Source organism: Jaculus jaculus, chromosome 7 (assembly GCF_020740685.1).
Source record: "Jaculus jaculus isolate mJacJac1 chromosome 7, mJacJac1.mat.Y.cur, whole genome shotgun sequence".
NCBI classification, from domain to species: domain Eukaryota; kingdom Metazoa; phylum Chordata; class Mammalia; order Rodentia; family Dipodidae; genus Jaculus; species Jaculus jaculus.
Window position 1 is genome coordinate 133360677 of NC_059108.1, and position 21308 is coordinate 133381984.

The 21308-nt window shown below is 37.1% G+C and overlaps 1 protein-coding gene across 5 annotated transcripts in view; it reads right to left on the reverse strand.

The window, feature by feature from the left end:
* The window catches only part of Flrt2 (fibronectin leucine rich transmembrane protein 2), a 95873-nt gene that overhangs the window by 68562 nt on the left and 6003 nt on the right, over positions 1-21308 (reverse strand). Inside the window, exon 2 of one of the 5 annotated variants that reach the window (XM_045153874.1) lies at positions 18884-19023. The exons of the other annotated variants lie outside the window; for them this stretch is intronic. The gene's annotated coding sequence lies outside the window, so the exon portion shown is untranslated. The remainder of the gene's footprint in view (positions 1-18883; positions 19024-21308) is intronic. 5 annotated transcript variants of the gene reach the window in all.

The following is a 21308-nucleotide window of genomic DNA, read 5'->3' on the forward strand; positions in this document are numbered from 1 at the left end:
CTTTCTCCAAGACACTGTGTAGATATTCCCTCTATCACAACCTATGCTTTGCTCCCATCTCTGGCCACCACTGTGAGCAACTCGAGAACAGATGTGCCACCCTCTGCACCATTGCTCCCTATGCTGAGCAAATTTATGTGTTCATATTGACAGGCCTGAATAACAATTACCTACAAGTAACTATGGAAGATATGATGTGTGTATAAATACATGATTGCACATCTCCATGTCTATACATGTACCTTTGTGTGTTTCTGCCTGTGCCACCATATTTTAGGTTCAAGTTTTTATTTCTAGGATGCTTAGTCTCTTGGAAGTCACTAGCCACTGGTATACTTTATTGCACCCAGAAAATATCATACAAATAATAGCTTGTTCAGTTCAGAATACATTATTTCCCAAAGGTTATCACATGTTCTGATAATAGTTGTATCACAGTAACGACTCCAAAGAAATACCTTGTCAGATATGCGTGATACAGAAACAAAATGTTGATCTAGATAGGGATCAAGCAGCAGGAGCTCCCTGATCAATGAGCACCTTGGTGGTGATGAGGAGGCTGCGCTTCTGCTGAGAGATTCCATCTTCTCCTCTTCTTTGTGATGAGATTTTAAACTGAAAGCATTAGGTAGCAAGGAGTGCTATAATTAAACCTTCAAACTGAAAATGATTGAAGGAGCACTGAGAGACTTCTTTGAAACTCCATTTCAATTCTCCCAGTGTCTCTGGAAGAAAAATGCATCTGACACTCTATATTTTACTGCCATTTCATTTAATAATGCATATCGACATTTATCCAGGAATGCTGGACCTTGCCTTATTTCTCATTTTAACTCAGCTAAGCACCTGCCCAACCCTATGATTCTGATTCTTCCCTCCTGCACCTGGCCAGTTTGTGTTCTTTGCTATTCTTATTTGGTTATTTCTCAAATTTGTTTTTGAGGTGAGGGTAAATCCTGAAATGTGCAAACAAAAATTCCCCAGAAAAGGTTCAATATGATATAAGGGGTGAGAGCCCTTTTATCTCTTAGTCTGTTTATAAAATAAAAAGAAAGCACTTGAAAGCATAGACACAAAAACACCTGCACATGCACACACATAGGCACATATATTTTGAGGGTAAACATCAAACATGGGGGCTTTGTTTGTCCTTATGGTCCCTTCCTGGATCACACAGGAGATGCTTTTTTAAAAAATATATATATTTTTTTGTTTATTTATTTATTTGATAGAAACAGAGAGAGAGAGAGAGAGAAAGAGATAGAGAGAGAGGATGGGCGCACCAGGGCCACCAGCCACTGCAAATGAACTCCAGATGTGTGCAACCCCTTGTGCATCTGATTAATGTGGGTCCTGGGGAAACGAGCCTTAAACTGGGATCCTTAGGCTTCACAGCAAACACTTAACCACGGAGCCACCTCTCCAGCCCAGGAGATGCTTTCTATGGCAATCTGTTATGTGCTTCATTTCTTAAAAACAGTCCCAGGCTATTTTTCCTTCCACTCTTTTCCTTCTAATATGACCAAGTCATGTAAGTAAAGTGGTTCTGAGAATGGTCTTTTTTGCTTTGATTTTTTTGTGGTCTTTATCTGGGACCATGTACAGAGATCACCATAATACTTCTAATATTCATGGAGACAACTTAGGGAATGGAAAATCCAAGAAGGCATAGTCAGCATGCCACTATGCAGTTATGTGCTACAGAAGGAATAACAGATGTATACGACATCAACCTTGATTCTATGGCATGCACACACTAGCAACCCAACGACCTCATGAGAATGCTTTTAGAGAGAATACTAGAAAAAAGGCCATCGTTTCATGATACCACTTCAGTAAGAAGGTGTGTGCTTTATGCACTTATCTGTCATTCTGTTAATAGTTCAATGACAGTAGTGCACAAACTGTACGGAGATAGCATTATTAATGACTGATAGTAAAAGTTAACAATTACTACACACAAATTATGTGCCAGGCACTGTTCAGAACACACGTTATATGCTAACTCATGTGATATTCTCAACAACTTTATAAGGTAAGCATTAGTATTACTATTTCCAAACTAGGCATGAGAAAACTAAGGTATAGAGAGACAAGAAATTCCTCCAAGGCTACAGAGTGTGTGCAAGAGATGGGGTTTGAACCTGAGGAGTCTGGGTCTCTGGCCAAATTAAACATTCCCTGCAGTCACCAGGCATGGGTGCCCTGGGAAGACTATATGAGACAGTATAGCAGTATAGTTTGAAATGGTTTGCTCCCACAGTTACATGTGCCATTTTCAGACCACATTAGGCTACGACTCCATTTTTGGCAGCAGATCTTTATCAGTAAGACTATTTTATTTTAATTAACAAAGCGCCACTTGTATGTGAAATTCAGAGAAGGAAAAGAGTATATTTGATGTGTAGGCTATGGCTGTCAAAAGGCAATCTAAAAACCTGAAGGAAATTTCCTGTCAATGAAATTACTGTCTAACAGACATCTTACAAGTCAACTCTTAAGGACCCAGTGGACATTCTCTCACTGTGGTTAGTGTTACAGACAGAATTTACATAATTGTCTCTAGGACATGAAGCTAATTTCTTTAAATGTCCAGACAGCATTAATTAGTATTACTGCTTTGATTTTTTATTTTGTGGAAATCTTCTGTGTATTCCACACACTTCTATTCAAGGATAAAAATTTATATTCATACAATGAATCTACCAGTTTAGTGGAAAATTTCTTAATTTTACTCATAGTTAATTAATATCTCAGAAACATAAATACCATTTAATATTTATTTCTTCCTCACATTCTTAAAAGAGCCTGCTCGTTTTCAAGCTGACTTTCTTTCAGTTTTCTTTATTCTTCAAAAGGTTCATTTCAAATTTCAGTGCTAGGATACAAGACTAGCATATAGGGGGCAATGGGCTTAATACCAACCACTGTCAGATAATAATATACGAAAAAGCACGAGCTTTCATAATACTCCATTTTAGATATTCCTTTCTTACTCCCAACAAAGATAGCTTTTATACAAAGAGTAAAATCAAATTTCCAATTGCCTACAAAGTCTCTGAGGATCCAAATTACATCACCAGAGCTTCCATTAGACAGGCATTATTAGATGATGTTGTAGCTCTGTAGTCCATATTGGAATATTATGTGAAGTGTGATGCACATTCAAGGAGTAAAGGTATATGATTCTTGCGCTTGGCTAATGACACCCCTGACCCCACAGCATGCCTAAACACCACGTGCAGCCACAGAGACAAGGGATCTAAGAGCTAGACTGTAGTAGTCATCCTATAATGATCCAGGCTTGCTCCTCAACAGGCCAAAGTTCAATATAATACTAACCAAGAATTTTATGTTTACATTCAGAAAAGAACTATTAAAGAGAGGAAAAGAATTGCTGGGATTTTTACATGCCCCACTAATATTCATAGTATTAACTGATTTAGTCAATTATTTCAATTCTGCTTATGGACCAGGTAGAATAACTCAAATCCAAAAGGAGGCATCATCCCTCCTATTAAATGAACTTATATTCAGACCTCAGGGTTGAAAAGGAAGGGAAGAATCATTGCAGGTGGTGCGAGCACACAGAAGTCACCTACTTGAATGTGAGACTCACACAAAGTCCACTGATGCTCTTCAAATACAAGTGGAAACTCTTGTGTATTGGGCCATGTATCATAGATGAGCTAATATGCTGGAAACTAAGCACATGTTTCCATTTGGCTGTATGGACGTTATTCTGCAACAACTCACAGATAGATGTTTATCTCCTACCAAAAATTTTGCCAGGTGACAGTTTGTTTACTATTTCAGAAAGACAACTAAATAAGTACATAGAACTTTCTGGCACTCATGACTTCGATAAATACTTGATGACTGCTGTCTCAGATGTGCATCACTTTTGCTTAAACATACGGTGTCCTGCAGAGGGTCATAAAGTCCTCTACTAAGTTAAGCTCTTAAAAGAGAATAAAATAGAATGATTTCCCTTTTTTTCTCCCCAAGAATGAAAGTAGGGTTAGTGTTTGCTCTATCTTTCTGATAAAATTTCATTTCCAATTCAAATTCTGAGAATTTGAGTCACATTTGGAAAATATCTACCCTATCCTGTGAGTTAATGAACATAGACTCTATTCTGTTTCTTCAGTACATTAGGAAACTATTTCTTATAGGCACAGTTAAATTTTAATGTATTCTGAAACTCACCTGTTAATTTGATTTCCTTAATAGTTCTTACACTCTCTATCATTCTCAAAAACTAAAATGCAGAATGGAAACAACAATTTTTAAGCTCTTGTAAGTAAATAGAAGTATTTTTTTTCCTTAATGCTATCTCTTCAGTCATTCTTTCATTACTACCCTGCTCCTGTCCCCGTTCCTGCCTTCCACAAATATTTCTATTTACTATAAACCTACTCATTGCTAGGATTTAAAGATAAAAGAATGAATTTTCATTATCTGTAGAACTAAAAGGTTTTGACAAGGCATTCCTAAGAGAAAGAGTCCCTGGATCAAGAGAGACAGACATTGAAAATCTACCCACTACTAAATGCCTTGTTTGCATTCCAAGAACACTTTACCACCACGTCTTGTCCTCATTCATACTTCTTGGCCAATAAACCTTTACTGCTCCACTATTCACTGAGTCCTTTTGATCAGCATGAGTGTCTCAAAGAGAGATGGGTGCACATTGCATAACCATGGCTAATGCAGATACCCATAAATCTTAACCTGAATCAAAAGGCTAAGAATGACTAGGTGGATGGTAGCTCTACTTTAGAGCCTTTTTGTTCACTGTATCTGTTTTGCTTGAATATCTCTAAATGAAAAATAAAAAGAAATTTCATCATTAAAATTCAATGTAGGATTCCTATGCTGTGTGCTGTATGAAAGAAGAATGTTGCTCCTATAGTCTCCCAGGGTGAGAACCTATGTATAAGGCTGTTCAATTTTCCAGAGCCTCAGTACAGTGGCAGATGGATCAGATAGAAGAGCATCGAGTCTCATTAGTTTCAACTGCTTAGGTGTCTGGAGAAGATCTCAAGCATAGCTCCTTCACATCAAATATAACCACAGACCATCTCCAAAAATGCCACAAACCCAAATGGTCTTAATGCCAGACCTCTCTGCTACTCTAAACCTTATGCATCCCAAAAATCTCTATTACCATCCTCAATAACGAGTTCCTACATGCACTTAAAATAAATCTTTGGAGCACTGGAGAGCAGAATCATTTTAGCTACCCATTCAACCAATGCATGCTTACCTTCATTAGTTCATTTGTGGAAGAATGAGGAAAATATAACTAGCCAAATAAGTACCAGTACCAATGTACTAGGAGCCTCTTGTGCAATATACATTCCTAATTTCATTTAATCTTTGTACAAATTCTATAAACTATTAATATCTACATTTCAAAATGAGCAACATGGATAAACTTTATAATCCATGCAAGGTTTCAAAATGCAGCAGTCGAGATGAAATTCAAATCAGGCCCACCCACTTCTAGCACTGAAATTGTGCCTCAGGTCCTAGTTATATAGAATGATATTTCTATGGGTTCAGGGCCACAGTCTTCACTTTTCCTGTGCCCTCCCACTAAACACAGCACACAAAGGTGACCCCAGAACTTCTACTATCACATGGGCTTTCAGCAGTTAACTTAAGGAAAGCAAGCATTTTGATTTTCTCCTACTCCTTACTTCATTCACTAACCTTTGCAATCAATTCCATTTTGTTTATCATTTTAATTGCAAAGTTGTCTCATTTACTGCTTTTTACAGATATCACTCAGAATTCACCTTCAGCAAGGTGTTTTTGCTTGCAAGGAGAGAAGGGAAGTGTTTAAAAGATTAGATCCCTTTCATCTACATGTCAGAAGTTCTGATAAACAAGCAGAACTAGAATGTTCTATGAATGGCCAGTCACATGAAATGAGGATTTATTATGATATTTCATGAGGTACAAGACTCTCTCACCTGTAGGGATTAATTTTCTGAATAGCAATTAATTGCAGAAAATTATGTACTATATAATTTCATACAATTTCAATTCACGACTTAGCAATATCCAGCCACAGAGCAGGAGGACATGGTGACAGCCACCTTCCTCACATTCTCATGAGAAGAAAATCAAATTGATAGTAAGTTACCAAAATGAGTATTCTTGCTATTAAAATTCACTGATGTAGGAAATATTAGACTTTTCCCATGAAACCTTTTCCAGATTTGCAAAGCATGTTAGAACAAGATCAATCTTTCCATAACAAGCTATAATCAGTATCCATTTGTTGAAAGTTTAAAACTATGTTTTATAAATCCTTTTTAAAAAATGTTTTAACATCGGGTTTTCAGATTGTTTATAAGTCTTTAAATTGAAATCTAGATAAAAGATAAAGGAACAGGACTTTCTGTCCATGTACCAGAAAAAAAAAAAAAAAGCTGCAAATGCAATTTTGCATGACTATGGAATTTGGATAAAATTAAAAGTTTTGCAATGTTAGAAGATATTAATATCCTATAGGAAAGAAAGATACTCATTAATAGATTATCATCATATTGATATTTCATACTAAGCCAAATGAAATTGTACCATATAACATCATATTTTCCAAAATCTGATTTGGAGTGAATTTGTTCACACAATTTGCCTTTTTTGCCTCCCTATTTGTAATGGTGCTTTTTTATTTTTATTTTCTCAACCTACCTTTTTCCTAATAGACATTCCCCCAGGGTTCTCTAACAATACATGTTCATTCTTAAAAGCTCTTACTTGAGATTTCCACCTAATGGAAACATTTATAGCATTGTCCCAATAGAATATATCAGGAATGTTGCTATTGTCTCAGTTATGGTGACAAGCTGAAATTTAGCAGAAATCTCTTTTCCCCTGTTGGTAAGCCAGTTTCCTCTACAGGCGGTTATTTGAAGATCACTTTGTTTGGGTAATTCCTCTCTTGCAATACCTATTATCCTTTGTCCCTGAGATGATGAGACTGTTGGAAAGATTTCTCTTTCATTCTCAAAAAGAGAATTGATTGTGCAAGTTCTTCAGTAGTAAGGGTCCTCCTTGAGATGGAGCAGTAACCATTTCCAGAGTATCTTATCTTCTTCCAAACACCAAGAATAAATTTGGTTATAGAGAAGTAAGTGAGATGTACTATGGTCCAACAGATGGGTACTTTGGGGGAATCAGTTGCAGAACTGTCTTATCTGTGCAGGGGAAAGTGATTATGTGGAAGCCACAAAACTGTCCTATGCCAAGTTGGAGGATGAAAATAAAGGCTATAATGCATACTACTATGCCATATGTATTAAGTAGTACACATGCTACCAGTCCAATATACCTATGAGTGTGAGTTTTTCTATAATTAAAAATTGAGAAAACAGACACAAAAGTATAGATACATCCTAATAAGCTGAGGCAGAAACAGGACTCATACTGAAGCTAAGTCCAAACTCCCTGGACTTACCCTCCGCCATGCAAAGCTCCCTGTTTGCTATGGAAGTAATCAAAAGGTAATCAAAAACATGTGATTATTGTATTTTTCAAAGCACCCAGATCACTTCAAAGATACCTGCAAGCTGGAGTCTGATTTTGCAATATTGCAAGCATCTCTTTTCAGAACAAACTACCACAGCACTAATTTTAGCTATCAAACCTTGGTTATAAGAATCCAATTCAACATAATCAAGTTCTAATGCCTCTGATTATTTTTATTTGTTTTTGCCTGGAGGTCTGGAAGGAGTACAGGTTTTGCAAATATAAAGAGTGGGCTCGTGATGCTATTGGAATGTTCTACCTTCCTGTTTTCAAAGTGAAAGCCTGCCTGCTTTGAAAAGTACTCCACTGAGAGAACAAAGGAAGCTTCTATTAGAGCATTTTAAAAATCATATACATCAGAGTTGTTTTTGCTTTTTGTAAAAACTCTGTAATCAGGGATGGAGAGATGGTTTAGCAGTTAATGCACTTGCCTGTGAGGCCTCAGAACCTAGGTTCAACTCCCAGAACCCAAATAAGCCAGATGTACATGGTGGTACATGCATCTGAAGTTTGTTTGTAGTGACTAGAAGCCCTGGTGTGCCCATTCTCTCTCACACACACTCACTGTCTTTATAATAAATAAGTAAAGATAAAATAAAATATTTTTTTTTATAAAGCCAGGCATTGTGGATCATGCCCTTAATCCCAGCACTCTGGAAGCAGAGGTAGGAGGATTGCCATGAGTTCAAGGCCACCCTGAGACTATATAGTTAATTCCAGATCAGCTTGGACTAGAGTGAGATCCTACCTCAAAAAACAAACAAACAAACAAAAACAACAACAACAAAAAAAAAAAATCTTTGTGGGCTGGAGAGATGCCTTAGCAGTTAAGGCACTTGCCTGAAAATCCTAAGAATCCAGGTTCACTTCCCCAGTACCCACGTAAGCCATATGTACAAGGTGGCACATGCATCTGGAGTTCTTTTATAGTGTCTAGAAGCCCTGACACACCCATTCTGTCTCTGCTCTCACGTTCTTTCAAATAAATAAATAAAATATTTAAAATAAATAGGTTAAAAAACTTTGTAATCATTAATTTGTTCAACATTTAAAACCTGAAAGAACAAGTATATGTAAAGATATACACTATCTTTTGTGCTATATGTAAATTTCTCAGAGGATGGTTGAGTCTAGACACTGGAGGTCATTTTAACTTTTTTTTTTTTTTTTTGCAGGTTTTCTTTTCTACTTGAGCTCACAGTTATAGTGGAGACAGAGCATCTGGGAACACTTTATACTTACACTTAAACTGTTAGAAATATATACCTAAATTTAGAAACACACACACACACACACACACACACACACACACACACACACGTATGTATATAATTAGAACATGCCTAAATTTAGTTGGGAAGATGGGGAAGATATAACGTTGGTTGGAAAGATTAAGGTAAACTTCAGAAAGAAGGATTTAAGCGTCTGACTCAGAAGGCCAGACTCAACTCTACAAGGAATAGGAAACAACATTATCAAGAAGAATGGTATGCAATCATGTAAGTGGCATGCTGATCAGAGAAAGAGAGATTGATATAAGATACATATGAGCTTCACTACCTTTACCAGAGAGGAAAGGACAAGAAGGACAGATTCTTTTTTTTTTTTTTTAAATCAAAATGTAGAGAACTGATAATGAAAGAAATAAACATAAATGAAGAGGAACACTAAAGTTGACTCCAAGTCAGGCAGCTAAGGCAGAACATAGCTATAATCCCAGCACACTGGGGGCTCAGGTGGGAGGAGTGAGATTCCAAAGCAAACGTGGACGGTGTTGTGATACAAGGTATAGAAACAGAAAACAAAGCAAGATAACAGAATTAATATTGCTAGATAGGCAGTGCATCTTGTCTAGAAAAGAAATGTGAACTTAACATGAGTGGAAATTTACTGAAAATTACCGACTCAACCTAAAACATACTGTCACTGGAATCAAGAAAATCCAAGTGAGCTTCACTTTTAGGATAGATATGCCATGCTGCAGACTGGAGGTCAGATGCATATGGCTCAACCTTCCCAGCACGGTTCCATTGAGAACAACACTGGAGAGGTTCCGGTTTCTTTTTAAATGGCTTGATCATTTCTTATTACAACTACTGTTTGAATTTTACCCAGTGTACGATTCTAGATAGATGCACTGTGGAATTTACCAGAAAGCCAAGCATAGATGGTGGTGTTTCCATGGTATAATGAATGTAGATGGCTGCAAGCCATTTTCCCAAGTTCTCTGACACATGAGTCCTACCCCCTGTCATAAACATCCTATCAATGGGCACGTGGAGTCTGACCTAATCCAAAAAAAAGCACGGTGACCTCATGATTGCTAATGGACTATAGTGATATATGCGCACAGAAAACAAATACAGGTCATTGTATACTGCCTTAGGGGAATGAAGGCATTAAGGAATGGACCACTTGATTTCAGGATAGGAAGATGGCTCACTGGAAAAGCATGAGGACCTAAATTAACGTCCTCAGCACACACATGAAGTTCCAGGCATGTTAACATGCATCTGTAATCCCAAACCTTAGGGAGGCTGGCACAGGAGGATCCCCCAGCATTGTTGGCCAGTGTATACAACCCAAGCAATGAGCTCTAGGTCCACTGAGTGACCCTATCTCAAAATGAAAAGTGAACAGCATTCACATAAGGTGTTCAATGTTGACCCCTGGCTTCCACATATGTGCACACACACATGTGCACCACGATGCATTCACACCATATCCACATGTAACAAGTAGCATTTACACATAAATGACATGGGACTGAAAGGTCTTAATTATAATTCTGGAATGCAATAAAACAAGACTTTTATACATGCAGAAATGAATGCATCTGACAGAAATGGAGGGCTGGGCTGGAGAGATGGCTTAGTGGTTAAGTGCTTGCCTGTGAAGCCTAAGGACCCCGGTTCGAGGCTCAGTTCCCCAGGACCCACATTAGCCAGATGCACAAGGGGATGCACGCGTCTGGAGTTTGTTTGCAGGGGATTGAGGCCCCAGCACACCCATTCTCTCTCTCTCTCTCTCTCTCTCTCTGCCTTTCTCTCTGTGTCTGTCTCTCTCAAATAGATAAATTTAAAAAAAAATTTTTAAATGGAGGACTAATCACAGATCCAATGAATCATAGTGAAGACTTAAGAGTTTATACTTTGCTTATTTTCAAGTCATCAACATGAAATAAGCCTTACATAGTCCATCTCTGGATCATTTCTTCACCCAATAAAAGGCTATCGCCTGAGCAATTACATAGATTTAGAAGAGGAATGAATCTGACCTATTTATAACACAGTCAATTCTCCATTATTCCAGGCTCTTTCAGGCTACAAACTCTATGCTATTATCTGTCCTCTGGTCACTTCATTGCCCATTATCACCTCCACGGTGAGGAAAAAAAGTGAATTTTAAATCGATCCATTTAACTATTTATTAGCATTGCTGGTAAAGCAAAAGGGAAAAGAATGGAGAGCCTTCTACACAATTAATGCAGCCAGACATCACTAGCTTTATCTGAACCTATGCATTACTGTCATCAAGTCGTTAGACTTATCCTTGCTGATTTACTTCCAAGCTAGGGTTCCACTCACTAATTCCATTCTACTGAACGATATCAAAAGTATTTTTCACTCTACCCCACACAAATATTAAAGACTACATTGTGATTTAATTGTTCCATTTCACAAACTTAACTAATAATAACTGTAAAATAAGAAAAGTAAGCAAAAATCTTTGTCAGTTTTTGTATGTGCAAATCAGAATTTTTAGCAATATTGTCCAACAGAATCTACTTTACAAAGATTCTATGAAGATTTAAATGTAGTAGTATACGTGAAGGAGATAATCAGCAGTGTAAAAAAGAACTATCTATGAAAACATTAATTCCTACTTTTATCATGGCTGTTATGATTATTGCTCCTTTGGATGAGAAGGTATCCTTGGAACACTCACTGTAATTTATGACTCAGGAGAGACATTGTTCATAGTACTACACAAATTAGTAACAGAAAATGTGAGCAATATAAAATTCAAACCCTCAGAGTGAAAAGAAAGTAACTTGTGAACAAACCTTCTCGGGTTAATAGCCTTGCCTTACTAACTGGAGTAAAAATAGTGGACAATGTATAGGCCACTCAGAGAGAACCATAGAGGAAGCATCACAAAATAAACCTCATCCTTTGAAAATTGTCTTTGAAAAACAGGAGAGGGGAGCAGAATGTTTAAGATAGGTGTGCGCGCCCATACACACACACACACATGTACAATAAATCATACCACATATCATCTTTGTCTGCCAATATATAATCCACCATGAAATCCAATTGTTAGAATTGTATTCTGGCAAAAAACAGAATATAAATTTCCCCTTCTGTAGTCACTATTATCCACTTACTGTTAGATCCTACTACAACATGCACAATCAGAAGTTATAATAACCTTTGCATGGCCTTTGCTGTACTCAATGTGAAAATCATGAAAATAAAATAGACCCTGCATTTTGGAGAAAGGAGTGACTAAAAGCTAGATTTTCTAGCCTTCTTTGGTCCTCCCCAGAGAGTCCTGGCTTCTCAAGAGCACCCCATCAAGAAGGAATCTGCCTAGGATAAGTAAAATACAATAAGAGCAAACAACACCAATTAAAAAAGAAAAAAACAGAATAGAGCAAACACACAAATTTCCTCACGTTCTTTTCTTTGCTGTCTTTAATTCTGCCCAAACAGATATAATCTAAGGCAATGAGTTAAAGTTTTCATTCCATGGAAATACACACATCTGTTTGAGCATCTACTTGGCAAACAGTTTTATAACAACAAATATATGTCATAAAGTGAAATCATGTCTTTAAAAACATCTATTTCATGTGGCATCAGAATCCCCTCATATGTGGGTTGGAGTACTTGATGCTTTGCTTACAAAACCTGCTTGGAGAAAGGTCAAAAGATGGAGATTTTTCTTATTGCCATTAGGCAACTATCCTATGGGAATTAAAGGGTACTTCTGCCAAAACAGCCCTTCTCTTCTACACTACAAAGATCTTGTCTTTCAAGATCAACAAGTGCAGTTACATGTGTATTCATTCAATTATACGTACACATGACTTGGGACATTGGACACTTTTGCTAACACAAAGGAAACAGAATGAATAACCCAACTATCTGAAGTCCAAAGGGAGAAACAGAAACATTACAGCACCACATGAACAGTGAGACAGTAAAGATTAGACAGAATGCGGAACAAGCTCAGAGAAAGAGGGAATTTATTCTGACCAGGAAGGAAGGTGGTATTAAGAGCCTGCTAATAGGACAATAAACAAGTAAGGTTGTAGGGAAAGAATACACTCTGTGGGAAAGGCTGAAGATGAAGAGAGCTGTACCATACCACTTCGGACCACAGCTTCCCAGAACAGATATTTAAGAAAAATGTTGGAATGAAGCCTTGACACTTGCATGGTCATACATCTTGTAAAATAGGACAACACTTTTGGATTGACTATATCTACAAGAAATGGGTAGCCAAGATTTAGTTGAATGAAGAATATGATGTGATTTGGTCTTGATTGTTTGGTGTTGTAGGAAGTTAACTCTGGTTATTTCCATATTAGTGTGAATGATCAGGAGACACTGGCTCTAGTAAGACCACAGTTCCCAAGAAAGAATCCATTCCCGATATCTGAAGAATAGAGTTAAACAAATCTGGATTTTTTAGCTTTCAAATGTACACACAAAATACTTTTGGAAATTCCCAAGTGACTCTCAATTACATAGTTATATACTCACTGAATCATCTGTGGGTCAGAAAAAAATAAAAATTCTAAACATTACTCAGGTCAGTAATGAAAGTGTGCAAGAGCCTGCATTTTATCTAGTACCTTCACTTAACCATCGTTTAATTTATCACTACTTTGTGAGCATGGATGGAATCTTGTTTGAACACCCAGCACAAAAGTTAAAAGGTGCCTGGTGTGTCAGAAGAATTCAGCCTCCAACCGATCCTCAGCTGCAAGCTGTGACTCCAATGGATTTCTGACTGGCATTGCTTGACATCTGAGATTATTAGACTGGAGTTTTAAATTCCATTGCTGTCAGCACTACTTGACTTGTTTCTTACCTATTTTGGTAAAAAAAAAAAAAAAAAAAAAAATATTTTTTTTAAAAAAGAACCATTTCCGAAAGAATTTTAATCTCTTATATTTCCTAAAGTTGCAAAACAAGGTCTTATTGTTTTTTGTTGGGTTGAATGTTGGTTCAAAAGCGACTTAACTCAGATGTTAACAGCTTATAAAAGGTCGCCGGATGCCTGCCAGTAGTCACTGTGCCAATTTGATTAATTATGTGTGTTGAGATTATATTATATATTATGTAATCTTAAAAGGGAAAGCTACTGTACTGCCCAACATGGAGGTTGGGGCTTATTTAACATCCTGTTAAATCTAGCTTTCTGACATCAATAATTTTATCATATCACAATGTTAAAAACATCTCAATCATTGTCTAGAATTAGACTACACACTTGAAGGCATATATGAATTCAAATTAATTGTGTGTGTTAACCAGAACATCTAAGCACTGGGCTTACTCAGTAGTATAGGCTATGGAAGTGGTGTGACTATATTTAAATTAATTGAAATGATCTTTGAAAAAAAAAATGTTTCTACACTGAACTGATAACCCAGTGTTCTCATTCCAAATCCAATATGAAGTGAATTGTGCATAGCAAGTGTTTAAATCTTATTGTGATTGAAAATTAAAAAAAAAAAATCTGTACCTTGGTATGATGATTTGAATTTTAAATGTCTCCCAAAGCCTCATATGTCTGTAATTAAGTTCCTACTTGTTAACCAGCTGATGGAGCTTTTGGGATATGGACCCCTGCTGGAGGACCCATGTCACTCACTGAGGGAAGGTTTAGGGTTGATTAGTCCGGCCCCCTGGGTGTTTAGGTCTGTTGCCCTCAGAATAATTCTTCCCTGCTGCTGACACGTGAACAGGTGAGCTGACTGTCATGTTTTCTCCACCATGATGAAACTTCTTCTCCAAATTGGCATGCTGATGACATAAACCCTTTCTCCAATCAGCTGCTCCTGGTTGGATGTTTTGTCCCAGCAAAGACAAAGTAACTGCTACAGTTGGCAAAGACATAATAATGGGAGTTTGCTGTGCTCCAAGCTTCAGCCTAGACTTGGGATTCCTTGCAAGCTATAGGCACTGGTCAAGAATGGAAGGATGCACTTCTACTGATGAAAGTACATGAGACAAAATTCTCAGGTCCCAAAAGCCATACCGATGAAACTTTGTCATTCTTGAACCTTAATGTGAGAAAAGTTCTTGTGTCTGTCCACCCTTCCCTTACCCAAGTTCCTTCACAAACCACTATCCTACACCTACCCCATTAGCTAAAAATTCCTTTTGTAACTGTATAAAGTTGTATTTCCTTAGTATGCAGAGATATCTCTGTGAGTAAAGCATCTTTCATACAAGCATGAGAAGCAGAGTTTGCTCCTGCAGCACCCACCTAAATGCTGAGAAGGCATGGCATCTCACTTGTACTCACAGCACTCATGAGGTCGAGAAAGGGGGAGCCTATAGGCAAGCTAGAGAGTGAGACCAGTCGAATCAGTGAACTTTGGTTTCTACTACACAGTACCAGAACCTGACTATGTAAATAAGCAGGAAGAAGGATACCTATTGTGAACATCTGACATTTACATATGTCCCTTCCTTCCTTTCTTTCCCCATCCCTGGGCTGGGAATGAAAGTGAGAGACTTGTTTAAACTAAGAAAGTTATCTACCACAAAGTTACATACCCATCCCTTGGCATTTTCTACTTAAGGAGACAAAGACTAAAAGGCATTTAAAAATCCCCCCCTTTTATAAAGTTAACCATGGGCAAAGCTAACATAAGAACATGGCTATCCAAATGCAGAGTTCTTTTTGCTGCTTGTTCTTGGTACACACATCTGTGTCAACAGCATTGTCTTCAGTTGTGATTCAATTGTGGGCATCCCCCACTTCTCATCACTCTGTCAGCCTCAGTGCGTAGACCTTGGACTACTTATGTCTGTACTTCCCAGGCTCACCCTAGTATACAGCTGCCATCAACGACTGGTCAACTGTTAAGGTTCTTCCAAATGAATGAATTAGCTTTTGTCATCACCAGGTGTGTATGTTCTGCTTCTACAGTGTAATATCTCCTCCATGAGGACCAGGCATTTTCTCACTGCATGTTGTACTTTTGCTCACATAAAACTTCCCTAGGACCTTTATGGAAAGGAAAATCTCCATCTAAAAATTATATATGACACCATGTTATTTTATTTTCTCAGGGAAATTTGAGCTCAACTCATAGCATCTTACCTTAGTGTGACACTAAACCTTGTGATCACGGTCTGTTAAACTTACATTCATGTGTACACTTCAAAGGTTCTCACATACTAAATCCCCACACCAATGCTTGCAGATCCTTCTCACTTTTTAAATTTCATAGCAGATAAGAAATTTTCCTTCTTAAAATATTGTTCAATGTTATCAAAATCTAAGGTGTTTAGATACTATGCAAGTAATGTCTTCATATTAAAAAATATCTATGTCTATGGCCAGCTGCTACATGAATACCAACCTTAAATAAATAAAAGCAAATTTTAGAACTTGAATGAATAGCAAACCAGAAATGGACAAGAACTTCAAATCAATGATTGAGATATTCATTTTGACAAGGAATCATGAACTAACCATGAATCTACTTTTTATAAATACATTCTTCCCCGATACATATGTTTGTGAAACATATGTTTCAACTAAGAAACAAGGAAACAATTAAGAATTAACATTCAAAAAGACCACACATAAGGAAATTTGTAATGTGAAATAGACATGAATAATTTTGGAAGATCTGAGTGTTTCAGATATGACAGCTGCAAAAATATAAGTGAACAAAAAATACAGAAGTAAGCCATACTGATTCACCAGGTTTGAGTGACACAATATAAACATCAGAAAGGCATACAATGCTAATAAATTAGATCTTTCTATCCATGGGTAATGAGTTAAGATTTGCCAAAGTACTAAAATGATAATCTTTTTCATAATCATGGCTTACCTTGTGAAACATTTTAAAAAATTGTTCATATTTACTGATACTGTTTTACACAAGGTAATTTCCATGGCTAACACTCAAATCTAGTCAAAAATAGAAGGAACCTTATTTAAAGGAAATGTGATGATTTCTTCCAAATAAAGATCCTTAATGGAGTCCCTTCATGATAAATTCAAGTTCCATCAGCAAGCCAATGGTACAAGGAAAGGAAAGTTTGGCCCTTGAACTCATCTAATCTTAATTACATTTATTCCTTGTAAAGGAGACTTTTATGAATATAGAACAAGCTCACAAAACGAAATAACCCCTCACTAAATTAATGGGAAAAAAATCATTCCAGGACCTATCAGAAACTTCACAAGTTGGGTGAAATCCCCCACACAAGAACCAATGCTTCTGACATGCCAAGTACTATGTTGGATATTATATTAATTAAAGAATGCCTATGTATCCTTTCATAGGATAATCATGCAGTGCTAAATGCTATCAACTTGAATAATGCCTTTCTGTGAGCATATAACATGATATGTTTATCAAGGTATTTTTATACACATTCTTCTGATTTGACTTCTCAACAACTCTGTTGAGCTCTGCAAAGAGCAAATTAAGTCTCCAGGAGATTAAGCAATTCATACAAGGTCAAATATAGGAAGAAATATGCTGACATAAGATTGCAAATTCTCTTACTTTCCTCCCAAACAATTTCCCATATTTTTCATGGCAGACCACACTTCAGAACCAAATGTCTAAAGCATCAAATTATTCAAAAGAGGCAAACTTTTAATCTCAATGTTTGGAGAGATGCAAAATTTTCCATCAATTTAATCTAACTATACCTATGATTGTAAGGAGTTTTTACTATTTTAATAAAAGTATACAGCTCTGATCATTTTTATCAGTTGATAAAGAATTAAAATTGTAACATATATATATGGAGAGTTCCACATCCATTTAATAAAATAGATGTTCATCTTTAACTCTCAGCAAAATCAGGAGGCTTTTAATTCTGTGCTGCCTGTCATACCAGTCAGAAGATGGGCAGATAGGCCATTCCTTCACCAGTTTATAGAGGCAGTTGGAATAAATAAAATCTGATATGAAAATAACCCAGCACACTCCACCCTGGCCCCAGGTGAAACCACAAAGGAATAAGTGAAAGGAGCAAGAGTGCTGCTTTCTCATTGAATCTGATGTCAGCACAAAAGTGAAGGAAATAGACACTGAGGACACTCAACACCTACCAAACCAGAGATCCAGAGGCTCTTAAGAGCCCATCACTGAAGTAGACTTAACATGTACCCATCATGATGGCTCAGGGAATTTTGTGGAAGAGGGTGGGGGAAGATTGTTAGAGCCACAGGTTGGGACATTTTGTACAGAGACATTGCCTGTCTCCCATAATGGACTGCTGCCTTCACAATGCATGACCCACAATCTCCATGGGGTTGACCTGCATCCCCAACAAGGAATATCTCTTCAGAAAGGGGAGGGGGGGGAGGATGGTACCAACAAGTGCTGTTGACATACTAAATATGCCCATGTCTAATAAAAACAAAATATAAAATATCTGTATGAAATTATTAGGGTAAAAGTCATGCATGTTATTCCCCTCACCTCTTGCCTCTGTTTATCAAATGTGTAGGTGAGCATGTCAATCCCTGCATCAACTCTTTCTTCTGAGCAGCTGAGTATAGTGACATAGGATTCTTATGAAAGTGACACCCATAGGCAGCTGGGGACAAGAGTGACACCAGCATGTGTACCTATTTCAGGATGAATGTGCCTCTAATGTTTTCCACTAACCCACATGATCTCTGTGCACTTCAATGGGCACTGCATTTGTGAAGTGACATGGAGGACACTATTTCTTACACACCCCATAAAGGTGATCCCAGTGTTCTGAAGGCAATTCACATCTAAGAACTTTGTGACATGATGTTTTCAATGGGTTGAACTCCTTTGCTTAAAACAAACAAACAAACAAAAAAAAAAAAAAAACACCTCAGGTTCTTAAAAAGTTCATATAGGAAATGCTTTTATCTATTTCGTGAAAGCTCTAATAAATAGAAAAGAAATACAGCAATATGACCTGTGAACTAAGGTAACAGAAAACATTTTCCCAAGTTTCTTGCACCTCAGAGATTTATTTTATAAATGTTTCAGAAAGGGCTGGATTCTTTAACCACTAATCTTAAAAAAAAAAAAAAAAAAAACATGTCCTTATTAACTATGAGTAGAATAACTGACCAGTGTTTGAGAGTCATGAATGTGGTCTTCTGACTTCCCAAATTACACCAGGATACTTTACTTGTCCTTTCCTGAGAACAGATCGGTAACAAGGACGCTGCTTTGTTCGGGAGACTCAGGACACATGGCACAGCATGCTTCTGCAGAAATACATCCCACATGAAATTAAGTTAGAGGTGGTATTTGAAAAATAAATAAATAACGGAGTTCCAATTCACTGCAAAAGGTACAGGAGGCCAGTAAGTGGGAAGCCTGAAAGAGAAGGACTTCTTTTAGAAAGATGTTTTACAGGACTTTTTCTGCATCATTAACTCTTCTGAAATCCTGAGCATAGCATGATGAATTTCCCTAAAATGTAACTACTGTTTAATTTTGAATCACTTCAAAGAGCCACAGGAGAAGGAATTAAAGAAAACAAAACAAAAGAAAAAGTAGATATGAAATTCGCCAAAGAGGGATAAGAAAGAAAGAAACATGGTGGTTATAAAAGATTTTGGCCATGCACTCAAAACACCACTGATCATTTTGCTAATACAGTGTTTTACTGTTTCATGAAACTGAAATAAGTCTCTGTATTCCTAAGAATGAAGGATATCTTTATTAAAATATTTGTGTCATAGTTCTTAAAAAGAGAACATACTTGAAATCCTGAAAAGAATCTCTGTCCAAACATGGCGCGCGCACGCGCGCGCGCGTGCGTGCGTGTGTGCGTGTGTGTGTGTGTGTTACTGTAAACAGATATTTAACTTGAGGTCACTTATTACTGGAAAGTATCATCACATACAGATATACTCCTAACACTAACATGTAGTTTTAGGAGACACTAATAAGTGAGCAGGGTGGGAATGACAAGAAAGAAAGTGGAATAAGGTACTGTAATGGTTATCTTACTTCAATAGTAGCAATAGTTGGTCTTTACAAATGTCTTTTTGGTAAAACTTGCCTGAGGGAAAAGAAATAAAACTTCCTAAAAATTTCCATATCTTCAAATACTGCTATATCAAAAAAACATCTGGAAAATGTCAGATAATGATATGCACCACACACATAATAAATTCAGTAAATTTTATCTTCAATTAACATTTAGAAAAATCAACTAAACTTCAAATTTCTATTTAAAAAACTCTCAGGAGACAAAGCTGTATTATGGATTAGATTTTTTTAAGTATCAGTAAAAGGACCATCTGCTTATAAATACCCTGCTCATTCTCCACCTATACCTTGATCTACACCATAGATTCACAGCAGAAGCCACTGAACTTAAAGACATATGCACCGAACTACTTTGAAGTCTGGCATGTGTGTGTGTGTGTGTGTGTGTGTGTGTGTGTGTGTATATATACACACACACACACACACACACATATATATATATACACACACACACATACATACATACTGGATGGGTCTCAAGTTCCCTTATTATGTAAGTGCTTAGGGGCAAAATAATTTCACTTAGATTCAGCTGCTTTGTGAACCTCTAAAAAAGTCTACCTGATGTATCGTTCTAGTTGGTAGAAAACAGCACTGACATTATTTATGTTGATCATATATAGTCAGTGCCATATGGAATAAGCATTCTTTACTCAACAATCACATTTTTATTATGACTGTAAAATATTACCCACACTGAACTCTCTATTAAAAAATTAAATTAGAAAAAAAATGCAACATTCAAAAAGATCTGGGGTGCTGCCCCCCACACAAATACACACACACACACACACACACACACACACACACACACCACACACCATCTGTAGGCAGACATGGAGAAGAAAGAAAAACAATGAGTATTCACTTCTCACAGATAGAGGTCACTAATGGACTGAATTTGAATCACTTTGGCAGAAACCACGAAGTTATTAAAGATATCTAGTGAAAAAAATGAACTAGAATTAAGAGTAAAGATACCAAAAGATAATTATTCAGAAAGGTATGACCAGAACAGAAATAGTATTCCATTACCTTGACCTATCTTGAACATTCTCAAAACAGAGCAAAAGTCAGTCTCTGGACACCCACTTCAGATGCTAATGATCACAGAAGCAGTGATTCTTCCTGGTTCACCAGGAAGCTCTGAGGAATAGGACTACATCAGATGCTCTACTGTGTCTCCATGAAAGAAGACTTCATGTGGGCATACTTGAGCTTTTTCTGAAACCACAGCTTAGAACTGGGAAACTCAAAGGTCGCTTTAGGAAGGTAGTTCTAAATTCTGAGTCAAACTCTCCAGCAGGCTGGAATATAAATGTAAGCAGCATCAGAGAAGGTTCAAATTAAATCCAGCCGGTCAACGTCAGACTCGGATAAGATCACATCATTTGAAACTCAGCACAGTGGCAGGAAAAATCATGACTGCTTTGGGGACTTTAGGGTATCCCATGCACAGTGTGGAGTCCTTTGGAATCTACTTTCTTCTGTT